Source organism: Loxodonta africana, chromosome 20 (genome assembly GCF_030014295.1).
Source record: "Loxodonta africana isolate mLoxAfr1 chromosome 20, mLoxAfr1.hap2, whole genome shotgun sequence".
In the NCBI taxonomy this organism is placed as follows: Eukaryota; Metazoa; Chordata; class Mammalia; order Proboscidea; family Elephantidae; genus Loxodonta; species Loxodonta africana.
In genome coordinates this window covers 11,589,754-11,601,442 of record NC_087361.1, presented here as the reverse complement: position 1 = coordinate 11,601,442, position 11,689 = coordinate 11,589,754, and the positions used below count along the sequence as shown (strand labels likewise).

At 41.5% G+C, this 11,689-nt stretch overlaps 1 pseudogene; it reads right to left on the bottom strand.

The window, feature by feature from the left end:
* Positions 1-7,708: 7,708 nt before the first annotated feature.
* LOC100668761 (Y-box-binding protein 1-like) lies at positions 7,709-11,424 on the bottom strand (annotated as a pseudogene).
* Between the last annotated feature and the right edge of the window lie 265 nt (positions 11,425-11,689).

Here is an 11,689-nt window from a genome sequence, read left to right as displayed (position 1 = left end):
CAAGGTCAGCCAGTAAGTTAGTATGGAATCCGAGTTTGAACCCAGGCCATTTGATTCTGAGCCCAAATGACTAAGAAGAAGATGATTATAACAGGAATAACAGTGATTACACTGACTCCAGCCCCTCTTAGTCTCAAAGAATCTCAATTTCTTATGAAGTGTCACTGGATATTTTTTGTAGACAAATGTTGTCTCACACGTGCTTACCTATTGTAGAGCGCTACTGTGAGTCCTTCCATGTCCACCAGGCACTGATGGATCATGGAGCCCTTGAGGCGCCACTGCTGTGGGGTGACCTCTAGCAAAGGGAAGAACACCCTTTCCCTTCTGGTAGCAAGGCCTTGAGGCTGTACTGCTGGTGCTCCACAGTCTTACTGACTTGTACATTTTAAAACTTATTTTGGTGAAAATGTGCATAACAAAACACATGAAAATATACATAATAAAACATAACAAAATATACATAACAAAACACCATCTCAACAATTCTGCACGTACGATTCAGTGACATTGATTACATTCTTCAAGCCGTGGAACCATTATTGCTATCCTTTCCTAAATCATTCTACTACCATTAAGATAAACCCAATGTCCCCTAAGCAAAAATTCCCCCTTTCTCGCTCCCTCCAATTTCTGGTAACCACTAATGATCTTTGGTTTCCATATACTTCCTTATTTCATGTAAGTGAGATCATACAATATTCGTCCTTTTGCAACTGACATATTTCACTCAACATAACATTTTCAAGGTTCATTCATGTAGTGGCACTCATCAAGACTTCATTTCTTTTTATGGCTGAGTAGTATTCCATTGTGTGTTTATACCACATTTTGTTTATCCGTTCATCCGTTGATGGACGTTTTTATTGTTTTCACCTTTTGGCCATTGTGAAAAGTGCTGCAATGAACTTTGTCGTACAAGTTTCTATTTGCCTTTCTGCCTTCACTTCTTCCGGGTGTATACTTAGAATTGGGATTGCTGGATCATATGGTGGTTCTATGTTTAACTTTTTTAGCAACTGCCAAGCTGTTTTCCACAGCAGCTGTACTATTTTACATTCCTACCAACAATGGATTAGAGTCCCAGTTTCTCCACAACCAGCCCAACACCTGTTGTTTTCCATTTTTTTTGATCATTGCCATTCTAATGGAAGTGAGGCGGTATCTCATTGTATTTTGATGTGCATCTCTCTAATGACTAATGATATTGAGCATCTTTTCATGCGCATTTGGTCATTTGGTGAAATGTCTGTGCAAGTCCTTTACCCAGTTATTGATTGGGTTGTTTGTTTTTTTTGTTGTTAAATTGTAGAATTAAAAATATATATATTTTGGATATTAGACCTTTATCAGATACATGGCTTCTGAAAATTTTCTCCCAATCTGCAGGTTGTCTTTTCCGTTTTTTGATAAAGTCCTTTGATGAACAAAATTATTTAATTTTTAAAAGTTCCATCTATCTATTTTGCCTTTACTGCTAGTATATTTGTTGTCATAGAGTCCTACTTACGTAAACCCTTCTTTCAGATTTTTACTCACAGCCTCCCTCCTGTTTCTAGTACTCCAACACGAGTCCATCTGCAGACATCTCAGAGCAACAGCCATCATTTTGGCCTCACGCGTCCCTGCCAGTCCCTTCAGATAACTAAGGCTTCCTTTCTCATCAAGGTCATCATGCACAGTTCCTTCATCAACAAGAGTTCTTTCTTTCTTTAGAGATGTCTTAGGCACACAAGCAATGGGTTTCTAGTTGGCTTGTCCTTCAGTTTCCTAAACGTTATCATCACTCTGATGCCGAGTGGGTTTCAGCAGAAATTCCAGACTCAGATGGACTAGAAAGGCCTGGTGATCTACTTCTGAAAACCAGCCAACGAAAATCCTATGGATCACAATGGTTTAATCCATAACCACTCATGCGGATGGCACAGGACCCGGCAGCATTTCATTCCTTTGTACATGAGGTTGCCATGAGTCCAGTGCCGACTTGATGGCAGCTAATAACAACAACAAACATAATGTGGCATGTCTGAGTCCCACAGTAGGCTCACCTAAGAACCCTCACTACAGTCCGATGGGCTACTACTACCAGTTTCTACAAATCATAGCCTTCCTTCTACCTATCCATCTGTCCTTCTATCTTTCCTGCCCCAGGAAATTCTTGGAGGCAGCTGGGGCAGTTTGGCACCTCAGATTGACCCAGTCATGCCTGCCAAGAATCTTGTACCACTTTAAAGAAGGGCACAGCATTTTTACAAATTCAATGTCCATCGAGGAGAGCTTACAAATAAACTCCTAGAGCTAACTTCCCAGACAAGGTACAATCTTGAGCAGGCTACTGAAATCTATATAGATTTTCCTGTGGATATATCTGATAGACCCAGCTCTGTGGAGTCCAATGGCTCCTGCAGGGTGGTTTCTGTCATTCCCTCTCACTTGCCTGGGGCTAGTACAGCCCCACATGCATCTATTAGCATTGCTCAGCAAGTAATTTGGCAACTTGTTGTGGAAGAACTAACAAACCCTAACAATAACAACAACTAACAATAGCTATATTTCAAAAGTACCTGCCATGTGCCAGACACTCTGTCAGAGACTTTCTACACATTATCTCATTTTATCTTCGTAAAATGGTATAGGTACTTTCCATGTTTTACATATGACTAAACTCAGACTAAGTGACCGGTTCAACGCCACCCAATTTCCAAATGCCTCAGCAGGTGTTTTTCTAATGCTCGTGTGATTTCCACTATGTTCACTGTGATTTCCAGGAATCTGGGTAGCGGGGATATGGAGACACCTAACCTAGCAAGCCTGGAAATTAATAATGGCATTCCAGAGGCATGCCCCGCAATGTAACCTGAATTTTTTTTTAGTGGGAAATAGCCTTTGGTTTTAAAAACTCAGTCTGAATCTTCCACCAATTACACAGGCTTTCTGAAAACTGGAAACTGGAAGATTGTAGGATGGAATCTGCTGGACTGCTGAGCACTTTTTGGGTGGTGCAAGTGGTTGATATGCTCAGCTGCTGACCAAAAGGTTAGAGGTTCAAGTTCACCCAGAGGTGCCTTGGAAGGAAGGCCTGGCAATCTACTTTCATCGAAAATCCTATAGAACACAGTTACTCTGACATACTTGGGGCTACCATGTTTTGGAACTGACTCAATGGCAAATGATTTTTTTTTTTTAACCTTCAGCATACTGCCAACAGTTGTTGGTTGTTTCTTCTTTTACCTCCTCACTCCTAATTTCCCCCATCAGAATGTAAGTTTCATGGAAGCAAAAGACTTTGTTCACTGCTGCATATCTAGTAAGAGAACAGTGCTAGGCACATACCAAAAACCAAACCAGTTGCCCTACGAGGCAATTGCAACTCACAGTGACCCTACAGGACAGAGTAGAACTGCCTCAGAGGGTTTCCAAGGCTGTAATCTTTGTGTCAGCAGACTGCCACATCTTTCCCCCATGGAGAAAGCCAATCTGTTGAACAGCCAACCTGTTGGTTAGCAACTGAGCACTTACCACTGCACCACCAGGGCTCCTGCCAGACACGTACAAAATGATAAATAAATATTTCTTAAATGAATAAAAAATTGAATGAGAAGTCTTTGCCAACCCTCTGAGAACCAGCAGCCCCTGACGCTATGGCTGCCATTTTCCTGGAGTCCCAGATAATCGATTGTGTACCTGCTGTGCCTAATTTTACTGTTTCTGTGTAATAGGCAAAGTCTATAGAGTCGTTAACAGTCGCAATCAACTCATTCGCAACAGATTTGTTTTTTTGCTTGCTTTTCTTTAAGGAATTGCTTAGGCTTCAAACAGACAAAGAACCCAAAACACCTGCAGAGCTTGGGCTGAAGGATAATGGGCTGGGTCTCGTGCAAATGTCTGTATATTCATTACTCAAACTCTTACTGATTCTTGGGTAAAAGAGGGCACATCCCAAAAGCATTCATTACGCTTTGCCCAGGAGATTCCTCTCTGTGAAAAGAGCATTACGTTAATCCCCAATCTGGGGATTCTGATTCTCACTTTGCCCGGACATTCTCTCTAAAAACTAAACCAAAAAAAAAAAAAAAAAAAAAACCTGTTGCCTTTGAATTGATTCTGACTCATAGTGACCCTACAGGATTTCCAAGGCTGTAATCTTTGAGGGAGCAGACTGCCATGTCTTGCTCCCAAGGAGCAGGTAGTGAGTTTGAACCATCGACCTTTACGTTAGCAGCTGAGCACTTAACCACTGCACAACCAGGGCTTCCTCTTTAAGAACTAGACAAACTTTATTTCTAGCCTTAACTTTTTCTAATGGAAAACCACAGAACGCCATACACAAAACCCAAATCAAAATCAAGCTTATCAACAATAAAATATTGATGCAGGCATATTTCTGCACCACTGCTATATGCAAAGGCCCTATGGTAGAAGTTTCTTTATCATCTGGCCCCATTTATTAAGTGGGTGTCAGAAAAGACTCTGAAACTTGCTCTTGATCATAGAGTAGCTAAGGTGAATGGAAGAAATGATGAAATAAAAGAGCTGAACAGAAGATTTCAAAGGGAGGCTTGAGAAGACAAGGTAAAGTATTATAATGGAATGCGAAAACACTTGGGAGTCAGAAAACCAAAAGGGAAAAACAGGCTTGGAGTTTCTCAAGCTGAAAGAACTGAAGAAGAGATTCAAGCCTCAAGGTGCAATATTGAAGGATTCTGTGGGCAAAATATTGAGCAACACAGCAAATATCAAAAGAAGATGGAAGAAATATACAGAGTCACTGTACCAAAAACAATTGGTTGATGTTCAACCATTTCAGGAGGTAGCGTATGATCAAGAACGAATGGTACTAAAGGAAGAAGTCCAAGCTGCAAAAGGTATTGGCGAAAAACAAGGCTCCAAGAACTGATGGAATACTCATTGTCATGGATTAAATTGTGTCTCCCCAAAGTATCTGCCAACTTGCTAGGCCATGATTCCCGTGTTGCGTGATTGTCCACCATTTTGTCATCTGATATGATTTCTCTATGTGTTGTAAATCATACCTCTACGATGTTAATGAGGCAGGATTAGAGGAAGTTATGTTAATGAGGTAGGACTCAATCTACAAGGTTAGGTTGTGTTTTAAATCAATCTCTTTTAAGATATAAAAGAGAGAGTTGAGCAGAGAGACAGGAGGACCTCAGACCACCAAGAAACAAGAGCCAAGGGAATAGCTTGTCCTTTGTACCCAGGGTCCTTGTGCTGAGAAGCTCTGGGGTAGACTGATAACAAGGACCCTCCTGTAAAGCAAACAGAGAGAGAAAGCCTTCCCCTGGAGCTGATGCCCTGAATTTGGACTTCTAGCCTATTAGACTGTGAGAGAATAAACTTCTGTTCGTTACAGCCATCTACTTGTGGTATTTCTGTTATAGCAGCACTAGTTAACTAAGACACCAATTGAGATATTCCAACAAATAAATGCAACACTGGAGATGTTAGCCGGGCACCATCTAGTTCTTCTGGCCTCAGGCTGATACAGCCTCTGGTTTATGTGGCCCTTTCTGTCTCTTGGGCTCATATTTACCTTGTGTCTTTGGCTGAGGCCAATTGATGCATCTTAGATGGCCACTTGCTAGCATTTAAGACCCCAGACACCACTCACCAAAGTGAGACTCAGAACGTTTTCTTAAAACATTTTGTTATGCCAATTGACCTAGATGTCCCCTGAAACCATGGTCCCCAGACCCCAGTCCTTGCTACTCTGGCTTTCGAAGAATTTGGCTGTATTCAGGAAATTTCTTAGCTTTTGGTTTAATCCAGTTGTGCTGACCTCTCCTGTACTGTATGTTGTCTTTCCCTTCACCTAAAATAGTTCTTGTCTACTAATCTAATTCGTGAATACCCCTCTCCCTTCCTCCTGACTCTTGTAACCATCTAAGAATATTTTCTTCTGTGTTTAAACTTTTCTCGAGTGGTCTCATACAGTATTTGTCCTTTTGCAACTGACTAATTTCACTCAGCATAATGCCTTCCAGATTCCTTCATGTTATGAGATGTTTCAGGGATTCATTTTTGTTCTTAATCATTGTGTAGTATCCCATTATGTGAATATACCATAATTTATCCATTCATCAGTTGATGGGCACCTTGGTTGCTTCCATCTTTTTGCTATTGTAAACAGTGCTGCAACGAACATGGGTGTGCATATATATCTGTTCATGTGTGGGCTCTTATTTCTCTAGTATATATTCCAAGGAGTGGGGTTGCTGGATCATACGGTAGTTCTATTTCTAGTTTTTTAAGGAAGCGCCAAATCGATTTCCGAAGTGGTTGTACCATTTTATGTTCCCACCAGCAGTGTATAAGTGTTCCAGTCTCTCCACAACCTCTCCAACTTTTATTAGTTTGTGTTTTTTGGATTAATGTCAGCCTTGTTGGGGGGAGATGATATCTCATTGTAGTTTTGATTTGCATTTCTCTAATGGCTAATGATTGTGAGCATTTCCTCATGTATCTATTAGCTGCCGGAATATCTTCTTTGGTGAAGTGCCTGTTCATATCCTTTGCCCATTTTTTATTTGGGTTATTTGTCTTTTCGTAGTTGAGTTTTTGCAGTATCATGCAGATTTTAGAGATCAGACACTGCTCAGATTTGTTGTAGCCAAAAACTTTCTCTCAGTCTATAGGTAATCTCCTCATTCTTTTGCTGAAGTCTCTGGATGAGCATAAGTGTTTGATCTTTAGGAGCTCCCAGACCCAGTTTCGCTTCTGTCTTTCCCACTTTAAATTGCAATAACTTTTTTTTTTTTTCTGTCTTCAGGGCCCTGCACCTCCTCTGTATTTCCTAATTTCTTAGCAATTCCTTGCAGTGATTCTGTATAAGTGGTTCATATCAGCAAGTTATTTCATACTCTGGAATATAATTGAATCTAGCGATATAATTTCCTTCAAAGCAACCCAGCTTCAGTTCCTCTAACAAAATTTTCTCCCACTTATGATATAACATCATTCTCCTTGATAGAAAAAGATGTAAGCAAAAAGGAAGTTGAGTAATTTTGTTTTCTACTTTTCCTCTTTAACATTATCCTCATCTTTCCCAAACAGTGAGCATCCACCTTACTTATTATTCTTGAAATTGACGTAGTTGATAGGGCCCTTTCTATTGTCCATAGCATCGCCCCTCTGCCCCGAAGCCTAGCTTATTCTGGTCTTTAGCATTTCTAACAGAATATTTGTAGCTCTCTACAATTCTTTTATATCTCTTTATAATCACACGTTTTCTATCCCTTCCCCATTTTTTTGTGCCATTTTAAAATTTGAGTTCAACAGAAATGTGTGTAACCGTATGGGTTTCTTCAACTGCTGCTCCCTTTGCATCCCCTTGAGATCACTTTTTTTTTTATTAAATTATTTAAGACCTATATTAACAGGTGCTTGCACTTTGTTGACTTTTTTTAAAAAAACCAAGTTGTAAACTTTTATTACAAATTATAAATGAGATTCTTAAAAATCTCAGCTTGGCCAATATGAAACAATTTAAAAACCTTTAAAGGTGTACGGAGAAAAACCAGGCTTTTAAAAAAAAAAAATTGTCATTACCAGAAAGAGACGTCTTTAGGTAAAAATAATAAAAACTCCATGCTGCATAGATAATGCTGATAATTCTAGTTACCTGGTGAATGGGCAAAAAAAAAAAAAAGCACTTAAGGTCTTCAGCTCCAATCTTTTGTTCATTTTTTTAATGCTGGAATTTCATATTCATTTCTTCTTGTTGGATATCTAAACCGGATGCTGGCGGAGATGCTAAGCTGGCCTTTCTCAGCCCCACCCTGCTCGGGAGATGACAATTCTCAGCCGGCGGCTAGGCTGCTTTTGTCTCTTTGTCATCTGGTGGTTTAGGGTTTTCTTGGCGTCTGCGCCTGGTAATTGAAGTTGCGGCCGTAATGACGTTGAGGTAGCTGCTGACCTTGGGTCTCGTCTCCACGATTTTCCTTAGCCTCTTCATTGCTGTCCTAGGCTGTCTTTGGTGAGGAAGGTCCCCTGTGAAATCGTGGTCTATAAGCCGGATACACATCTTTCTCACTGGTGTACTTTGTTCTCCTGCACCCTGGTTGTCACACGCTTGGTCACTTCTCCCTGCACGTGAGGGTTGGAATACTCTGGTCAACGCCCATGGGTGGGCACCATCACCTGCGGTAGGGCCGGCGCTGTAGGGCCTGGCCTTGGGGAACACACTCTGATCCCTCTTTTTCTCCACTCTCGCTATATTTGGGTACTTCTGCTGGTAATTGTGTGGAGGACCCCTACGACCTGGATAACGTCTAGAGTGGTCACCGTCTGCCGCATATTTACCGCCCTGCTCTGGAATTCCACCAGAGCCTGTACTGCCTTGGCACTCTTCTCTCCTTCAACAGCGTCAATCTCCACGGTCTCTCCACCTCCTAGGCTGTGAAGATACTTCCTGGGGTTCTTCTTTACGGCGGGTCTGATGTACAAATAACATTTTCCTTGGTGTCATTCCTCGTGAGGAAACCATATCCGTTTCTTATATTGAACCATTTTACTGATCCCCAAACCTTCCTTGCCATGACCTTCTTGTCCCCGCCGACATTAGGCCGCCGGTGCCAGGCTTGGTGTATGCAGCTGGGGCTCAGCCTCACTGCGCATGGCTGTGGTGCTGGTGACCTGGCCTGCGGCGGCAGCTGCGGCTCCTCCCGGGCTGTGATGGTAACTAGGCTGTCCGTGGTGGGGCTACTCACGGCTCTCTAGGTCGGCTCTCCGATCCCGCTACTGATGGAACTCTGGAGATCACATTTGATTGTATTTTAATTCAATCCAAGCAACGGCATTGACTGACCCTAAGTGCCAGGCCTTGATCCAGGGCTAGAGAATTCTAGGTGAATTAGACAGGGACCCCGCAGTCGAAGAACTTACTCTACTGAGAGAATCAAGCTCCCGTGTCACAGGCCCACAACACAGTGTGGTATGTGCTCTCTAACAGCATTCACAAAGACGTGGGGAGCACAGCAGAGGGACGGGCTTAATTACACTTGCAGGGCATTGAGAATGGAGTGGGTGGTTGTAGAGAATCATAGTAGACTTGAGACAAAAATGATGTCTGAGCAAGAATGAGTAAGATTTTGCAGGAGAGAAAAGCTGGATAATGTGGTATCCTTTCCGGAAGGAATCACAAGAACAGAGGCCCAAGCAGATGGTGTATTCTGTGCTTCATATCTAATCCTGCAGCTAGAGTGCAGAGTACTTCTCGGGGGAGCGACTAGAGATAAAGCTGAAGTTAAGAAGGGGCTAAAGGGTAAGAAATCCCATATGATATGTTAAGGAATTTGGATTTATTCCAAATGGAATAAGCTTGAAAGTTCTTGAGAAGAGAAGGGAGCAGAATGGTTAGGTTTCAGTTTTAGAAAAATAACTCTGGTGACATCATCTTAGTAGGATACATTTGACTTTGAAAAATATGGCAGAGAAGTAGAAGATCAAAGTACCACCACCTAATGAAATGCAAAGGAGAAGGGGTTAGAATAGAGAGCCAGATTAAGGCGGTAGAATTGATAGGATTAGGTGACTGATTGGCTACAGGGGAATGGAAGTAAGTACGGTGATTCAGAAGCTTCTCATAGGGTTTTATTTTTATTAGAGTCTATCATTTCTGTTGAATCACTTTCCTCTTAGGATCTCTGGATGTGAGATCATGTCTGTCTTTTCTCTGAACTTTTGGAAACTGTTTTCCTAACAGCTAGTGAGTGTGAACTAATTTTACCCAGTGTTACAGTCCTCGTGTCTTAGAAATTCCAAGATGAGCTCATCATACTTTTTAACTGTTTTTGTTTTCAGATCATTTTAAACTTCAGAAGAGTTACAAAAAGAGTCCAGTGAGTTCCCATATACCCTTCACCAGCTTCCCTTTCATGTTAACATATTACATAACCATAACCAAAACCAAACCTGTTGCTGTCGAGTTGGTTCCAACTCATAGTGACCCTATAAAAAAAGAACAACTTAAAAAATAAGGAATTAACTTTGGAAGAGTATTACTAACTAAACTACAGAATTTATTTGGATTTTACCCATTTTGCCACCAATGTTCTACTGTTCTGTTCCAGGTTCCAATGCAAGCTGTCACATTGCATTCAGCTGCCGTGTCTCCTTACCTCCTCCAATCTGTGACAATTTCTCTGTCTTTCCTTGTCTTTCATGACCTTGCACTTTTGAAGAGCACTGGTAGGTTATTTTTGTAGAATGGCCCTCTATTTGGGTTTGTCTAGCGATTAGTTTGAAGTTATGCTTTGTTGGAAAGGATACCAAGATGTGATATGCCCTTCCCAGTACAGGGCTACCTCATTTTATTGTGCTTCACTTTATTGTGGTTCACAGATACTGCTTTTTTTTTTTTTTTTTACAGACCGAAGGTTTGTGGCAACCCTGTGTCCAGGAAGTCTATTGGCTCCATTTTTCCAACACTATGTGCTTGCTTCGTGTCTCTGTGTCACATTTTCGTAATTCTCACAATATTTCAAAGTTTTTCATTATTATTATACCTGTTATGATGATCTGTGATCAGTGATCTTTGATGTTACTATTGTAATTGTTTTGGGGTACCGCGAACCGTGCCATATAAGACAGTGGACTTAATCAATAAATGTTGTGTGTGTTCTGACTGCTCCACCGGCCAGCCATTCCCTGTCTCTCTCCCTTTCCTTGGGCTTCCCTAGTCCCTGAGACACAACAATATTGAAATTAGGCTGATTAATAACCCTACAGTGGCCTCTAAGTGTTCCAGTGGAAGGAAGAGTCTTGTGTATCTCACTTTAGATCAGAAACTAGAAATGATTAAGCTTAGTGGGGAAGGAATATGGAAAGCTGAGATAGGCCAAAAGCTAGGTCTCTTGCACCAAACAGTTAGCCAAGTTGGGAATGCAAAGGAAAAGTTCTTGAAGGAAATTAGGAGTGCTACTCCGTGAATGATAAGAAAGCGAAACAGCCTTATTGCTGATATGAAGAAAGTTTTAGTGGCCTGAATAGAAAATCAAAGCAGTCACAACGTTCCCTTAAGCCAAAGCCTAATCCAGAGCAAGGTCCTAACTCTGTTAAATTCTGTGAAGGCTGAGGGAGGTTAGGAAGCTGCAGAAGAGAAGTATGAAGCTAGCAAAGGTTGGTTCATATGGTTTAAGGAAAGAAGCCATCTCCATTACAGAAAAGTGTCAGGTGGAGCACCAAGTGCTGAGGTAGAAGCCGCAGCGAGTTTTCTAGAAGATCCAGCTAAAGTAATTCACGTAGATGGCTAGAGTTTCAGTGCAGCCAAACAGCCTTATACTGGCAGAAGGTGCCATCTAGGACTTTCATAACTAGAGAGGAGAAGCCAATGCCTGGCTTCAAAGCTTCGAAGGACAGGCTGACTAACGCAGCTGGTGACTTTAAGTCAAAGCCAATGCTCATTTACCGTTCCAAAAATCCTAGAGCCCTTAAGAACTATGCTACATGTACTCTGCCTGTGATTTATAAATGGAACAACAAAGCCTGGGTGATAGCACATCTGTTACTGAATATTTGAAGCCCACTGTTGAGATCTACTGCTCAGAAAAAAAGATTCCTTTCAAAATAATACTGCTCATTGCCAATACACCTAGTCACTCAAGAGATCTGGTGGAAAAGTACAAGTATTGTTGTTTTCATGCCCGCTAACACAAGATCCATTATGGGT